General features: G+C 37.5%; 1 pseudogene across 1 annotated transcript in view; it reads left to right on the top strand.

Annotated features, from left to right (window-relative positions):
• Positions 1 to 4,955, top strand: part of LOC114297197 (ATP-dependent 6-phosphofructokinase 3-like) — a 67,758-nt pseudogene extending 62,803 nt beyond the window's left edge. The window contains exons 11-13 of the transcript XR_014366778.1: positions 54 to 99; positions 256 to 410; positions 1,380 to 4,955. The product of XR_014366778.1 is annotated as an ATP-dependent 6-phosphofructokinase 3-like (transcript). The remainder of the gene's footprint in view (positions 1 to 53; positions 100 to 255; positions 411 to 1,379) is intronic.
• Positions 4,956 to 18,187: the final 13,232 nt, after the last annotated feature.

Raw genomic sequence — 18,187 nt, 5'->3', positions numbered from 1 at the left:
CTATGACCTTTATTTACATAAATATTCACAATTTTAATCTTTTGCTGTTGCAGGATCATTTCAATAAGCAGAAGAAGGTGTTAAATCTTAAATATATAGGTTGCTTTGCTGAAAAACACCTCTTGCTGTTTTCCTCCTCTTTTCTTTTTTTTATTTTATTTTTTATTATACACACACACACACACACACACACATAAAGGTGATTTGTCCAAAAACAAATGATATAACTGGACAATTATTTGTCCCATTTGGCAGATCCCACGTACATGATTCGGGCCATCCCGAGCATTGCATCTGATAATGTGAACTGCACACTCCTTGCTCAGAGTGCAATCCATGGTGCAATGGCAGGATACACAGGCTTCACAGTCGGCCCTGTCAATGGAAAGCATGCTTATGTACCATTCTATGTAAGTTAATTATAGAAAAACTAACCTTGTATTTAGTGTGTTGACGATTGAATATTTGGGTGTCATTAAGTCCTTTGAAGAGGTGACTTAGAGACCTTGCTTGCAATGTGCTCCTCTCTAACTACCAACTTATATTAAACATGGCATTTTACTTTTGGCTTTAAATGATACATCGTCAACATGAACTTATCAAACAAATAAGTAAATAAATAAAAATAAAAACAAAAATTGACATATCATTAACATGCCACTGTTCAGATTTCCAATCTTTGTTTTAGGTGGGACCGTTTGAGGATTCTTTTGGGATTTATTATTGGAGTCTTTTATCCCCATTATTGCGGATTAGTAATTGCCTTAAGTTTCCTTTTTTGATTAAGTTCATGTTTGACGATTGATATTAATGGAAGGGTATTCTTGGTGGTTTAATTTACTGGATTGAGCAACATATGACATTTTACATACATTCGCCAACCCAAATCATTTTTTCTCAAACCAAATGAGGAGATTAAATATGCATGCATTGTGACGCCTCTTGCTGCCAGAGACCAGTTGATTAAACTTTCCACTAAATGTAGTTTTATTATTGGAAGATATATGGTTAAGAAGGATTGAAACGATTTGACATGAAAAAATTGTTAATGATTTTAAATATAGAAATAAATAAATAAATAAAAATTGCAACAATTGAATTTGCATTTGCCAACTTTTTATATTAGATCAATGGTCTTGCATCATTTAATGGTTGTGGAGGAATTGGATAGTGGTATCTATGGTGTTGCTCAGTTACTTTTTAAATCTTTATGATTCTTTTAGCTTAATAACTGATGTATACTATACAAAAGATGACAAAATAAATTCTTCCATAGCGTAATTATTTGCTAGAACAGATTTCTACTCTACTATCAGAGTGTATGCTTCATAAATATTCTTGAACAGATTTCATATCCATTTTTGTATGTTGATGTGCAGCGGGTAACGAAAAGACAGAACAAGGTTGTGATAACTGACAGAATGTGGGCGAGGCTGCTGTCTTCGACCAATCAACTGTGGGATATCATCACCCCATGTGAGGGCTGATTCTCCATGTGCTGCAAGAGTTGGCAATGTGCAAAGCCAACACACATGAGCTGGCCATGTTAGGAAGCCAACGCAAGAAGAACCTTTAGCCATGTGAAGAAGGAATTGGCACAAGCTGGCCATGTGCTGGCCAGCCCCTCCATCCACCATTCTGAAGTGTATAAATGAAGATGGGTGAGAGGAGAACAGTGAGAGAGAGCAGAGCAAGCCACAGAGAGTGAGATATGTGAGGCGGAGAGACCGTCTCCCTCGGTGTGAGCGAGGGAGACGGGTGAGTGAGGAGAGTGTGAGCCCCTCCTCTATTGTAATCTTTCTGTAATATCTCCATTGTTATAGTGATAACCGGCTACTCTCCCGTGGACGTAGGCATTGAGGCCGAACCACGTTAAATATTGTGTCTCCTTGAGTGTGGGTGTGTTTTTCTGCATGGAATAATTTTTATAAGGTCTTGGGCGGGATTCTAGATCCCAACAAGTGGTATCAGAGCCTCGTTGGTGGGGTTTTGGAACAAAAACAGCGTGTTGTTTGAAACTGCCCATAAATCAAGTTGCTCGAAATCAAGTTTTGAGCATACCAGGAGCAAGGGCTCGAGAAGAGAAGTCCAACCATGTAAAGCAGACACCCAGAGGAGTCCCCACGCGCCCTCACGCGCCTCCTGAAGAAGGCGTGTGAGGCCCAGTCTCTGCACGCGCCCCCACGCACCGTGAAGACAGTCGGCGCGTCGGCCTAGTCTCACGCACGCGAGCCACGCACGAAAGAATGAAGAAGACGAGTGGGAGTAGCGCGTGTCCACCACGCGCGTGCCATGTCAGCAGCCACGTCAGCATCCAGAGGAGGAATCCAGTGCGACGCGGCAAGGGTATAGCTGCAAGAGGAAGGATCCAGTGCTTCGCGGCTAAGGCGCAGCCGCAAATCTGAGGCGCACAAAATGTTTTGGCTAGAACTAAGCCATTTGGAGTCCGCTTTTTGGCAATCCAATAGTGGTTTTCAACTATTTGGAGTATTCCGGACACATCCGTATGGTCAGATTTTGGAGACGGAGTTTCTGTAAAAAGAAGGCAGATTAAAGTGGCAGACGGCGTCAGGGGCAGTGGACTGAATATTCTGTTAGTACACGGAATATTCCCTGAACTTCTGAAAATTACAATTTGGCCTAGAATTTTTCAGAAAATTGTGGTGTGGCCCAACTTTTGGGGAGATTTTGTCAGTGAGGTCCCTAGAAGTGCAGCGAAGGTTGGTCCTAGCTAAACGGACCGCTCCGGAAGCAACCGCGAGGTCAGAATAGTGAAATTCTGAACGGTTTTGAAAGATTGTCAAAACATGGGAGTTTGCCATCTTCAATAGTCGAAGGAAGGTTGCCGGATATTGTGGAACGCTGCGGAGTCACTGAAGAGGTTAGAATGGGCAGATTCTGACCAGATTGGACAAACAGATACAGATTGAGATAGATTATTGAAGACCAGAAGAGATCAGGCTTGATTAAATGGCAGATCGAGGGAGATCAAGATTGGTCAGGGGTGATCAGAGGATTGCAGAAATGATTATCTCCGGAGTTCGTCGGAGGATCTGGTTCAATCAAAAGAGAAGACCATTCATCGACAGATAGATGATTTGGCAACCAGTACAGGCTCAGGGAAATACTGTGGCTGTTGGAGCTACTGTATACGAGTAGGTACTAATGGGAACAATAGTTGCAGAGGAGCATACTAAGCGCAGAAGTACAATTGCAGACGTGCAACAGTGCAAGGGTACGCTAGAGTGTCGTACAGAGGCGCGAGAAGAGTGTGCAGCAGCGGGTTGTTGACAGTTCACAGGAACTTCTAGACAGAGAAATTAAGACAGGTAAAACGCAAGAGTGCGTGCCAAGGAGTGGCAAGTCTTATTTTCTCTATGGTGGTTTCTTTAGTTCCATGGTAGCAGATGATAGAGTTGATGCAGATCTCTCAAGCAAGCTTGACGCAGGGAGACTAGAAGCCATGGGTGCGAGCACTATGCACGGAGTTGCATAGTGGTAACTTGTACAGACCGGTGGAAGTTGTCTTGGCAGAAGGGCTAACTGTCAAACATCAGTACGGACGTACAAGTGAGACAGAACCGAACACCAGGGATTGCAGCACAGACAACGGGCGTATGAGATCGCTGGGAAGTTGTTCTGAAGTGCAGAAAGTAAAGGCTGGTTGTTCAGAAATAAGCTCCGAGCAAGGAAAATTGAGGATGTTGATGTGTCAAACTCTGAAGTTTTCTAGTTGCTCCAGTGTTCATCATGCAAGGAGTTGCACGGTAATGCAAAGGTATCCCGAGCAGGGGATGCAGGACATCCAATCAGGGGGTGTCGGATATCTTGGTTGCGCAAGTTCAAGCATAGCAGGTATAGACATCCGAGACAGAAGCGTGGAAGAGATCTGTGGGAGATAGGAGCAGAGGCTCTCTCCAAATCAGAGAGTGGTGTGAGTTGAGTTGAGGATGTAAGATTCCCTCCTCCTTTTATATCTCTGGTGTATTATCTCTAGCTTCAGGGGGTGCAAGCATCTCAGTGAGGAGATGCAGACTATGCTAAAGACATCCGAGACAGGAAGCGTGGAAGAGATCTGTAGGAGATAGGAGCAGCGGTTCTCTCCAAATCAGAGAGTGGTGTGAGTTGAGTTGAGGATGTAGGATTCCCTCCTCCTCTTGTATCTCTGGTGTATTATCTCTAGCTTTCAAGGGATGCAGCATCTCAGTGAGGAGATGCAAACTGTGTTGAATTTGGGCGTGACAAGATTAGCAGCAATGTGTGTTGTGGATCACCTCACATGGGTTGAGGAGGTGATTTGTGGGATATCATCACCCCATGTGAGGGGTGATTCTCCATGTGCTGCAAGAGTTGGCAATGTGCAAAGCCAACACACATGAGCTGGCCATGTTAGGAAGCCAATGCAAGAAGAACCTTTAGCCATGTGAAGAAGGAATTGGCACAAGCTGGCCATGTGCTGGCCAGCCCCTCCATCCACCATTCTGAAGTGTATAAATGAAGATGGGTGAGAGGAGAACAGTGAGAGAGAGCAGAGCAAGCCACAGAGAGTGAGATATGTGAGGCGGAGAGACCGTCTCCCTCGGTGTGAGCGAGGGAGACGGGTGAGTGAGGAGAGTGTGAGCTCCTCCTCTATTGTAATCTTTCTGTAATATCTCCATTGTTATAGTGATAACCGGCTACTCTCCTGTGGACGTAGGCATTGAGGCCGAACCACGTTAAATATTGTGTCTCCTTGAGTGTGGGTGTGTTTTTCTGCATGGAATAATTTCTATAAGGTCTTGGGCGGGATCCCAGATCCCAACATCAACCAAGTTTCTTGAACCCTAAAGATATCATTGAAGCCAAGAAAGAGGAACAACCGAAAACCCAGCTCTTAGATGGGAATAGTGTTAGTGATGAGCCAACGAGCAAAGAGAATGGAAAATAAGGCCAAGCAGAGTAGCTATTCATCTAGAAATGATTGTGCTCTTTCGTTATCTTAATTTGTGGTGAACTTTGGAGAACATTAGATGATTTGACTACTTGTAGGGGTTTGTGAACAAGTTTTGTAAGTATGGAGTTTTCATGATTTTTTCAAGTAGAATATTGTTGATGATAACAATCAGAGGATTTTGAGAACTTGTTAGGATTTTGTGAACAAGTTTATGTAGATGAGTTATCTATAATATGAAATATGGGAAAGGCATAGTACACACCCCTCAAAAGATATGTATCATATGCATCTTATGACTACAGAAGAAAATAGTATAATTTTATATTTTCTGAGTCACAACTAAAAAAAAATAAAAAATAAAAAGTCATAACCAAATACACAAAAAGTCATAATCAAAATTTTAAAATAATGTCATAATTAAATAAGAAATTTGATCATAACTAAAGAAAAAAAGAAGGTGCAACGTAGGATGAATATGATATAGAGATGTGTATGATAGAATTCTCTACGAAGTATGTATGATGTATGTGCATATATATATATATATATATATATATATATATATATTAATTAAAAAATTGAACTTAAGATGGAAAACAAATTTAACTAATTTTATACCTAACATTTAAGGACTAAATATTAAGTTTTTATATGACTCAATTACAAAAATATTAATTATTAATTTTTATTTTTATTTAATTTATGGATTTGTTGGATGCCTTCGTGATTGTAATAATATTTTAGTGTTGGATTTGGGAGAGACTTTTAGACTCAAACTCGGGCTAGTTAGGTTTGAGCACGAGAAATTTTTTTAATTGTCAACTTAAGCTTGCCTGAACTAGACCCGTCCATCTTATTTTCAACTGTTTCATATGTATTCTTGCTTTGATATAGGGGTGTGGTGCTTCATATTGTGTCATCTTCGTGTCAGTCGTATTTGTGGTGTTATTTTAGGTTCGTGTCAGTTGTATTTGTGTTGTATCATTTTAAGTTAATGTTAAAATTTTCTCAGCACCAATCCAATCTGATTTTTTTTCCTTCTTCTCAACACTAACCCATGGCTCTTACAAACATTTCAACCGCTTTGATAAATTTCAATGTGAACTTTTTTCTTCTGTGTGAATTCTATTGCTGCGGCTTACATAAATGTTTGAATAGTTCCAGGTATCATATGATTAACTAATTAGTTCGATAGTTTGCCACTAAAAATTACATATTTCGATACAGGATATTTTCATTTTATACTCTCTTTATTTGTGTTTGCATTTCATTTGTATTGTGTCGTCAATTTTATTCATGTGAGGAATTGTTGGAAAACTTAAAAGTGGATGGGAATTGACTCTATTTGAAATAACAACTTTTCATTTAAAACGGCCCATTCGAATGAAATGTTGCTACTCTTCATGTTGTCTCTCCCGATGAAAGGGTACAACCCTTCTCTTTTTAAAGAGTCATTGTCAAACACGTTCAGAGCCCAAGAAGGATGAAGGCAATAACACGATAAAATAAGAAACACCAAAAATTCAATGGAGAATCATTGGGTCAAGGGAAATAGTGAGAAGATAATAATAAGTGAAGGATGAGATTCAAACTTAACCCGCTCTCTATTTCCATTTCACACAATTCATGTACATCTTATATTGAATCTCTTTGTGATTCAAAATGTACAACATGTGATTCAAAAGTAACTTTATTCATTTCAAATTTGTGCCCCGTGGACTTACATCAACAAATAGGGCTTAGCCCTTTGCAAAGATAGGCACTTTGCCTTATTCATCTACCTATGAATCATCATATATATAGAGTTCAAAAAAATCATATATATATATATAATAATAGTTCAATTCATTATTTTTCAAAATTATACAATAAATAAATGGGCTTCAGCAATATGGTTATTTTTTATCTTAATTTTGTTTACAATGATAAATAAATAGGCTTTGTTCGTTTACAGTCTTAAAAGTAAAAGATATGATACAAAATAGAAGTGATAGAAAGAGAAGTGGAAAAAAAAAATGGAAATTTTATTTTCTAACAAGCATTTGATTAAGATGAAACTTTTGAAATTTTTTTTTAACAATTAGCTACTTTAATGATGAAATATTTTTTCTCTGTAAAAGTCATTTACCATGTTGATATGTGTTGTACAATAAATTTAGTTTTCTTTTATTTTTCATCATTTTCATTCTAAACCAAAGCTGGAAAGTTTTAAAATTTCATTCTTTCAACCAATTTCATCAACACTCTTCAGATATCAATCGGATGAAGGTGATCAACGCCATCAAATTCAAATCAGCAGGCTTAATTTTAGGGTTAGTTTTGGTGATCTATCAATTTTGGTCTGGTGGCTTCTTTTTAATTCTCTAATCACTGCTAGTGTTCTTGTTTATAGTTTCTGCATTGTTTCTGTAAAATAAACTGATATATTATTGATTGATTGATTACAAGATTGTTGTATTGATTTGTATGTTACAAGCTATTATATAGCAGAGGTGTGAGGTAAGTGAGTGGTGGTAGTGGATGGTAGTGGAGGTGGTGGGTGGTAGTGGAGATGGTAAGTGTGTTAGGTTTAGTGGGGTGGATGTAGTGGGTTAGGTTAGTGGGTTAGGCTTAGTGTACATTAACAGCCCCCCTCAAACTCAAGGAGGATAGGAACTAACCAACTTGAGTTTGAAGAGAGTAACAAAACAGAAAAGTAAACTGATAAATAAAAAACAAAACAGGATAGGAGACACGGTATGGTCGTGTCGGACCGTTGTAGCAGACAGTTTACGGGGTCATGTCGGACCGTTGAAGCAGACACTGTGTGGTCGTGTCAGATGTAGAAGACAGTTTACGGGGTCATGTCGGACCGTTGTAACAGGACAGTTTACGGGGTCATGTTGGACCGTTGTAGAAGACAGTTTACGGGGTCATGTCGGACCGATGTAGCAGGACAGTTTACGGGGTCATGTCGGACCGTTGTAGCAGACAGTTTACAGGGTCATGTCGGACCGTTGTAGCAGACACTGTGTGGTCGTGTCAGACCGTTGTAGAAGACAGTTTATGGGGTCATGTTGGACCATTGTAGAAGCTGACCGGAATCAATGTCGGGACAGTTTATGGGGTCATGTCGGACCGTTGTAGAATGTTGTGGTGGTGTACCAAGGGGGCGACTTAGGGAGTGCGCCATGAGTGACTTATACATGATACTATGTATAACCCCCCCTCAAACTCAAATAGGTGTGAAGATAGAAACCTATTTGAGGTTGAAACAAAGGGATTGATAAAGCTGACCGGTGTAGAAGACACTGTATGAGTGGGTATATAGGCTGCCCAAAAAATATACATGGATGTAGATATCGAGCCCTCAAAAGTCGTGCCCTCAAAAGGTGTGCCCGCACCCTCAAAAGGCGTGCCATCAAAAGGCGTGCCCGAATGCATCAAAAGGCGTGCCATGAAAAGGCGTGCCAGTTTGTCGGCGAGAAGAGGCGCGCGATGCGCGTGGCTGCCTCGGCTATTTAACCAAGACGGAGCTGAGGCCGAGGCAGAGGCTGAGACAAGAAACTGAGAGAAACCTCTGAAGAATTCTGCGTTGTGCTGAGAGAGAGAGGCTGTAACACTGTTGTGCTGAGAGAGAGAGTCTGTAACACTCTGTGGCGAGAGAAAATGGCTTCGTCGTCCCGTGGGCTGCTCACTCTCTTTCCCGATCTCAACGAGTCCACAGGAGAGAGAACTGGTGCGGTGTCCCGTGAACCTCAACTAAACACCACTGGGTTTGCTCCGTTGAACTTTCCGATGCAGTCGGTGGAGCAAAAAATGGCAGTGCAAACGGATGTGGAGGCTAATCAGTATACTTTAAAGGCATGTGTGGAGTCCATGACGGCGGTCACAAACTTGTCGCACCGGCTGCAGAGTAGGACAAATGAGGTGCAGCAATTAAACTCCCAGCTGGCTCTGCTCCAACGCATGTATAAGGATGCCCGAGCAGAGATAAGCGTGCTAAGGGCAGAAAACAAGGAGCTGAAGCGGAAGGCCACCGTGATGTTCCGATTTGGAGGGCCGCCATATGCTGCAGTGGAGGAGCAGGGAGTAGTGATCGTGCCCAGTGGAGCGGGAAACACGGAGGCAGCACCGTCAAGGACTGCCCAGGACGGAGGAAAAAGGAAGAGACCAGCGGCAGAGTAGAGAAGGGATAAGAAAAATCCCACTGTGGGTGTGGTTGTTTGGGGTGTGTTTTTTTTTTTTTTTTTTTTTTTTTTTTATGTAAAATGTTATGTAAAATGGTGATCGGGGTGAGTCCCGATATGAATAAAATAAGATTGGTGTGTAGTTCGTCTTCTGCGGCTGCAATTGGTTTTTTTTTTTTTTTTTTTTTTTTTTGTTTTTTTTTTTTTTTTTTTTTTTTTTAAGAAATAAATAAAAAGAAATAAAAATAATAAATGTGGAATCAAACGGAGGAGAGAGGGGACAAGTCACATGCGTGTGTTTTGGTTTGTTTTTTTTTTTTTTTTTTTTTTTTGTTTTTTTAATAATAAGAATAAGAATATAGTAAAAGAAAGCAGGTGTGCTTGCATAAAAAAAAGGAAGGAATGGAGATTAAACAAAAGAGTAGTGGGTTTGAAAGTGAAAAATAAAAAAAAAAAGAAAAGAAAGGGAAGCATGTGAAGAAAGAAAAAAAAAAGTTGTGGGTGCAAGTTGTGTTGGTAATATATTAAAATAAAAGAAATATAGTGCAAGTGTGTTGGTAGAACTGTGATCACCACCATTCACCAACCCTCAAGCCGACTTTACCACATGTTTGATAAGGTAGTCTTGCTCTCTGAAGGCTGCCCCATCTACTATGGTCCTGCATCAACAGCTTTGGAATACTTCTACTCAATTGGTTTTCCAACATCCATCACAATCAATCCGGCCGATCTCTTGCTCGATCTTGCCAATGGAATTGAAAAAAAAAAGATGCGTCCACAAGAAGCAATGTAAAGCCAGAGCAAAGGTGCACAAGTTGGTGGCATCAATTCAAGGTGCCATTTTTTCTGGTTTCGTAAAGGAACAAACCCGAAGGGCAGGCAAGCCTTTGTGAAGTCAATGGAGCGCTTTGTAAAATGGTGTAGAGAGAGAGGCGGAGGAGCGGCCGTACAAATGGCCGCCGCAGCCGGAGAAGCCGTTGTCGGGGGACTGTTGCGGCAGCGGATGCGTCCGATGCGTGTGGGATGTGTATTACGCAGAGCTCGAAAATTACAACATAGTGAAGGTATGTATAGAAAATAAACGGAATGGGTGGAGGTCCGGCGGACGGCTAAGGTGAGGTTGCCGCCCGCCGGTGAAGCGAAAAATAGTAGGTTTTAAACCTGCTCTGATACCATGTAAAATAAACTGATATATTATTGATTGATTGATTACAAGATTGTTGTATTGATTTGTATGTTACAAGCTATTATATAGCAGAGGTGTGAGGTAAGTGAGTGGTGGTAGTGGATGGTAGTGGAGGTGGTGGGTGGTAGTGGAGATGGTAAGTGTGTTAGGTTTAGTGGGGTGGATGTAGTGGGTTAGGTTAGTGGGTTAGGCTTAGTGTACATTAACAGTTTCCACTCGAAGTAGGTACCTTGTTTTTTCTCTTTGTAGATCTGTAGTGTTGCATACAATTGTCAAGGCAACCTAGTTGGGTGAACATCACAAAAAGTAAGAATCAAGGAGGGTTGGGAATCATGAAAATCAGAGACTTTAATGACTACTTGTTATCAAAATGGTGGTGGAGATATGGCAATAAGGACAAGGCCTCATGGAGAAAAAGTTGTTTGTTCTAAATATGAATCTACTGGTGAGAGATGGATGCCATTCTTGGAAGATATTAGAAGAGTTTCAAGAGTATGGGGTGACATTCTTTCGGTTGCTAGTAGTAATCCCAATTGGGGAATTTTTTTCTGTCAAAATGTAGGGTAGTTGCTAGAAATGGTTCTGGAATCAGATTTTGGATTGATAGCTGGGTTGGTGAACAAAGTTTGAAAGTTCTGTTTCCAAGACTCTACTTGCTGTCAGTTGAGAAGGATGACTCTCTTGGGATGCTTGTGGAAAGGAAAGGTAACTCAGAAGAGTGGGTGCTGGCATTCAGAAGACCATTAAGAGCATGGGAGGTGGCTGAGGTTGGTAGGCTTAGCACTATGTTAAATGCAGTCAGAACATCAGTGGCAGATTCTGAACATTGCTTGAGATGGATTGCATCCTCCTCAAGTGAGTTTAATGTTGCTTCTATTTACTACATAAATGAGGTTGGTGTTTTATCTGATGTTCCTTCTCTGATATGGAACAATCTTTCTCCTCCTAAATCGCAATTCTTTGGGTGGTTGGCTTGGAAGGGGAGGGTCAAAACCGTGGACTACCTTCGAAGTATTGGTGTACTTAGTGGGAGTGTTCGTAACACCTGTATTTTTGCAATTATGATATTGATCTGTTAATCAGGTGCTTTTGTTGTGTCCTTCAATCTGGAAGGTGTGGTTTAGTTCAGTGGATTGGTGGGCTATTCAGTGGTTGTGCCTGGGTCAATTGAGTGGCTTCTCAATTGGTGGGCTGGGTTTGAGTTTAAGAAGTTTGAATGGCTGATATGGAAAACTATACCAATGGCTTTACTGCGGTCCATCTGGAAATGTAGAAATGAATGTGTTTTTAAAGGAACTCATGCCGCAGTTGGAAATGCTTGTTGATTTAGGAAAAGTAAGGATTGCATTGTGGATTAAGTATCATCACCCAGATGTGTGTTATCCGTGCATGACCTGGTTTCCAATATGCATCAGATTAGATTTCCTGCAGTGTGAGTATTGAAGCAGCTCTGAAATGCATTGTTGTTGGGACTGTTATTATTTATACTCCTGGTGTAGAATCCATGCAGAGTGAGCATTGTGGATGGTTCTGGGCAGAAGTTTATGGGTGGCTGCTCTGTTTTACATTGTTGCTGGGATTGAATTAGCTGATCTGTTTTGCACTATTGTTTGGGTTAAATGGCTGCTATCATTGAGTTGTTGGGGCTGCCGCATTGGTTTTTTGTGTTTTGTTGTTTTTTGTTTTCTATGTTGCTCTTTCCTTGTTTGCTTGGTTTCTCATCAACCCTCAACCCTCGATGGTGTGCTAGCATATGATTGTGCGTTCTTTTCAGTGCCAACCTAATTGGAATTTTCTAATATGCTTTGATGCTCTTTACATTCATCCTTCTTTTTATTGAAGTATTCTTTTGATTCCATCAATAAAGATTTTGTCTTTTTGATGATAAAAAAAAAAAAAAAAAAAGAGGTAACCTAGTTGGGTTATATTATTTCCTTGTGATGTTCTCATCTCACCCTGGTCTTTCTATTGATGCATTCTTGATGTACTTCTTTTTACTCTTTTTACATCAATAAACTCAACAAAAAAAAAAAAAAAATTGTAAATTTAAATTCAATGTATACTTTTTATTCGTATACTTTTTGTGTACTGTTTTTGAATACATTGCTCTTTTTGTAATGTTCTTTGTCTCTTAGTCTACACACATCTTGTACACATGATATTTCAAGAGTAATTAATAGTTTTAAATTTTATTGGTTACTAAGGAAAAAAAATAAAAATAAAAACTCATAGAAACTTAAATTAATGGCCAATATTCGGGTTTGGTCCCCCCCCCAAAAAAAAAAACTTTAAGGTAAATTACACCAACTTCGCTTGAAATTTGAAAAAAAATATAGATAACCCTACAATTTTGGCATAATTATACTAGCATCCCTTTTAGTATGGCTAAATGGACTAAAACTAATGTAAATAGTATGAAGACATAAAGATAAATGTGAAAAATATATATTTTTGTATAAAAGAGATAATTTTTTTTTTTTTTTTCATTCATATAACTAACAAGTTATTGATGAAAATGAAATTGAGTATTATATAAATTAAAATCTTAACTGAGTTCAATAAAGTCAAAATTGTGACTGCTATATTTTTTTAAAACTTAAGAAAAGTCAATATAATTTACCCAGAGCTTTAAATACTCCCCATTGATCTATTTTTCATAGTAAAAATCCAGGACATTGGACTACCCTTTTCAATTTAATCAGATTCCCCCAACCAATTAGCTTTCACTAAAGATAGAGATCAAGAAAAATTATCTTGAAATTTATCCCAAAAAGTGATGAACGGTTAAAGTTAACTCCCTAACATAATCTAACTTCCTAACATCACTAATTAGTTTCATATGCATCAAATTGAAATGCAGGAAGAGAGTAGCATTTTCACCATGTAGATTTATTATCCATTTTGTCTCTTGAAAGTCTGGTCTTGTTGACAATGCATGGTATATTATATATAGACAGAGAGGAAGATCCTCCCTCATCAGCCAATGAGGCTGATCCCTGAAGGATCAATGCATTGGCAAGAAGCTGATTAGCAGCCTGAGATGGATGGACACTGTCCCAAAACACATACTCAGTAGCATTCCTACATGTTCCTATCGACTTTGGATTGCACAACAACCATGTCGTTTCTATTATCCCTGTTCCGCAGCAACCTCTCCTCGCTTCTGCAAAACCTGCAACCACACATTATTAGCATAGTTGACAGACAAATCTTATAATTTTTATCGTAAAAGTTACTAAATTTTTTGATGAAAGGTTACGATTTTCGTGGTGAAAATTATGAATCGCGAAATTATAGTATGCACTCTTAAAGTTATAAATAACAAAGTTATTTTTTGGTGATGAAAGTCAGAGTCATTCTATCCATAATCTCATTTTCTCACTCTGACACAAAATAATAGAGCTCACATTTATAAATGCATATGGGATTCACTATTCTGTCTCCGAGTGAAAAAACAAAAACAAAAAGAAAACAAAAAAAAAAAACAAAAACAAACAAACAAATGTAGCATTTTCCTAAAAGTTATATTTTTGTAAGAGTAACGCTATACATAATATTGTTTCTTCCCTCACTTTCTCACTCTAAGATACAAAGTAATGTGATCCACATCAATAAACGCACACGAGACTCATTTACTTGTGTATAGAGTAAGAAAATGGGATAAGAAATAAGATTATATATAATATTTTCTTTTTTTTGTAAAAGAAATGACAATATTATTTTTTCATTCATATGACTAATGAATTATTGATTGTTGGAACAATTTTCTGTGTAAATAAAATAAATTGAAACTAAATCAAACAAAATAAATAAATAACATACTGAATTTATTTATCGAACCGAATTAAAAATAAAAGACCAAGTCGAGTGTGTGACACTCTACCCTTAAGACAGATTCGCCCCGCTACGGTACTTACGATTGAGTGGCGTCTATCTCCCAGGATACAATGATCTTCACAAACTGTAGTAGTACTCCAAACAATTTGTTCGGCGAACCAAACCTGTGATCTATACTCTCTTTAATTTATTCTAAAACTAAATATGAAGAATAAATGCACTAGAGAAAAATTGGACAGGAATTTAGATAATCTGCAGACTGATTTTCGGAACCATCCTGGACTGCTTGAAATGGATTTGTATTTATAGACAAATATAGAGGTCCGAACAGGTGCAACCTGTTATAAATAGATTCTGCCTGTATGACAATGAACACTTTTTATTCAAACTTTTGGAAAAGCAACCGTTGGTCTTTTATTCAAACTTTTGAAAAAGCAACCGTTGGTCAAAGTTTAAAAATGCTATTGGTACATTATTTATTTAAACTATTTGAAATATATATATATATATATATATTAAACTATTTAAATATATATATATTAAACTATTGAAATAGTTTAATAAATAAAGGAAGAGGTATAAATTTTAGGAAACTACTTAGGAATCCAAAATTTGAATTTAGAATTAAATTAAATTCCCACAATTGCAAACTTTAGGAAACCACTTAGGAACCCAAAATTTGAATTTTAGAATTAAATTAAATTCCCACAATAATTTTTATTGAAAAAATTCAAAAGAATTTTTATCTAAAAAATTAATGTTAAACCCGAAAACGACGTCAACTTCCCATTCACTCATAAATGGTTTTGACGTTCCGTCTTCACCGTGTGATTTGCCACGCGGCAAGGAACACGTCACCTCTTCGGACTCATCCCAAAAGGCATTTGGGGCCCACTTCATTTTGGCCTTAAAGATGGCCCAAAATAAGTCACATAAAACACCATTTTTTCCAACATTGATCAAAGGAGAATAAATGTTATGTGATTAAAATCTCATAGGAGCTCAATATAAACTCAATGTAATAATGTCAAATTATAAGACTACTTGTATGTTTTGCAAACCTCAAGGGAGGTCAGTTTAATTTACAACTCCCCGCAAAAAAAGTACACAACTAAATCGGCACCCAATCATATTTTAGTCATAATTCAATTCAAAAATCACTTTTTAAGGCTCGTTTGATATTTGGCTAAAACAATCAAAAAGTCACTATAAATTATCGTATCATTCTCTCTAAATTCCTATATGTTCTTTTCTAAATAAATTAAAAAAAAAAAAAACAACTAAAGCAGTTAATTTCCAAACGAGACCTTAGTTTCATAAAATCCGATTTAATTTTTTATTAAAGTCAAACAAAAATACTCAAATCCATAATAAATAAATAAATAAGGATATTTTATAGTCCTACCATAGTTAGAAGGAGTCTTAACAAGGTCATAGAGGGATTTGTAAATGTCAAAGACGACAATTTTGAGTCCTGGAAGTTGCTTTTGGAGGTTAGTTGCAGAAGAGTTGATCATCTTGTTGAAGGATTGAGCATCATTGTTGATCCTTGACACACACCCACTTTCATGCATTCCAAACAATGTGATTGCCAATGGAACACACCCCAATGGTGGGAGTGATGTCACTCCTATTCTTCTCGCCCCCAAATTATACAGCTTCTGTTTGTCAAACAAACAAAATTAATACGTCTACCTGTGAAGGATGAGAAATCATATGTACTTGGATTCTCTTCTGTTCACAATCTAAATTAGAAGGTGTTAATCTGAAAGTATTAAAAAAAAATCAATTTGATAATCGTAACATATTCAATTTATTATGTTTGTGTCAAGAAATGAATGACAAATGTAGTTTTTAAAAACAGACTATTGAATAGGTTATGATTATAAGATTGATTGATTTTTATTTTTGTTTTAGAAGATGATATACATGTTAGGTTCTCCAAAATAAACAGTTTGGATTATTGAAACAGGACTTGAGACAGCACCCTGAACGGAATCCAAACATAAATTATAATTTGCTTTGAGAGCAAATTTAGGTGGTGTCTCAACTTGTATATTTATTAGCTAAAACAGAGGTTCCACCACCTATTTGTCTCTTTTTAGAAGACAATAGAACATTTGTCTAAACATGAATGGTGTGGAACAATGCTACAAACAATCAAATAACTTTTTCGTGAAGGATATATTTTAGACCCAAAATTTTTATGTCATGTACCTAATGCCTAATCTAAAATGTTAGGTATACAGAATTAGAATATAATAAAGGGCATTGTATAGTTTAATATAAGTGTGACTCACATCACACTCAAAATGAATCCAAATCACATACAGTGCGACTTTTGTGTACATTGTATTCTAATTCTGTACATCTAATAAAGTGCAATTTTTGTGCACTCCTGGCCATTCGATGTAATGAAAATTTTGAAATATGTAAATCTTAAGATACAAATCAAGATTAAGGTTGTGTTTGAATTAAAAAAAAAAAAAAAAAAAAAAAAAAAAAAAAAAATTGAGTGGAGATTTGTGGAGCAATCCAAATATAATCTAGAGGGATAATTACACCCCAATGGATTTGTTGCCTTACGAATATAGACAAATGATTTAGACTGAAAATAAATCAAAAGATTAGAATTTAAATTGAAAAAATTAAAAACTTAAAATTTTGACAAATGTGTTTATATTAAAAACACAGACAAAGGTTATGTCATTGTATGTCTTTATGTGGATGATATGCTCATCATAGGTAGTAACAATGACATGATTAAAACTATAAAGAAAATGTTAAATAAACATTTTGACATGAAAGACATGGGGATTACTGATGTAATTCTTAGTATGAAAATTACCAAAATATCAGAAGGTTATGATTTGTCACAATCTCATTACATTGAGAAAATACTTGACAAATTTAGGAAAGTTGATGATCATTTTGCTAGAACACCTGTGGATGTTAATTTGTTTCTTTCTAAGAATGTATAGGAAAGTGTTTCTCAATTAGAGTATGCCCAAATTATTGGAAGCTTAATGTACTTGATGAACTGCACTCGCCCAAATATAGGTTATGCAGTAAGTAAATTAAGTAGAAATACAAGTAATCCAAGAGTAGAACACTGGAAAGCAATTATATGGGTTCTAAGATACCTCAGATTTACTCGTAAAATTGGGCTGAATTATACCAGATATCCAGTAATACTTGAAAGATACAGTGATGCAAACTAGATATCGGATACTAGAGACTCAAAATCCACCAGTGGGTATGTCTTTACTCTTGGTGGGGCGGCTGTATCTTGGAAATCTTCCAAACAGACTTGCATCTCTAAATTCACTATGGAATCAGAATTCATAACTTTAGATAAAGCTGGGGAAGAAGCAAAATGGTTTCGCTACTTCCTTGAAGATATTCCAACGTGGCCAAAATCGGTGCCTGCTATTTGCATACATTGTGATAGTCGATCAGTAATAGGTAGAGCACAGAGTCATATGTATAACGGTAAGTCGCGACACATTCGTAGTCGACATAACACTATGAGACAACTACTCTCTAATGGAATTATTTCTATTGAATATGTGAAGTATAAGGACAACATAGCGGATCCACTAACCAAAGGGTTAGCAAGAGAGTTAGTTGAGAATTCATCAAGGGGAATGGGACTTAAGCCTATTAAATAAGAGTCACCACAACGGCAACCCAACCTAGTTGACTGGAGATCCCAAGATCTAGGTTGGTGCATTTTCTCTCAAATTAAACAAATTAAAATAAATTACCTACAGAATTTATTTTACCGAAATGTATAAGTACAAAAAGATCAAGTCGAATGTGTGACACTCTGTCCTTAAGACAGATTCGTCCCACTATGGTGCTTACGGACAAATGGCGTCTATCTCCCAGGATACAATGATCTTTACAAATTGTAGTAGCACTCCAAACAATTTGTATGGCGAACAAAACTTGTGTTCTATACTCTCCAAAATTTCCCTAAAATAATATAAAGAATAAGTTGATACAAGAGAACAAAATGAAGGCAAAGAAAATGAATTTTTGGAATCCCCCAAAACTGCT

This window comes from Camellia sinensis, chromosome 4, assembly GCF_055761805.1.
Source record: "Camellia sinensis isolate YWXY chromosome 4, ASM5576180v1, whole genome shotgun sequence".
NCBI classification, from domain to species: domain Eukaryota; kingdom Viridiplantae; phylum Streptophyta; class Magnoliopsida; order Ericales; family Theaceae; genus Camellia; species Camellia sinensis.
This window is presented reverse-complemented; position numbering and strand designations above follow the sequence as displayed.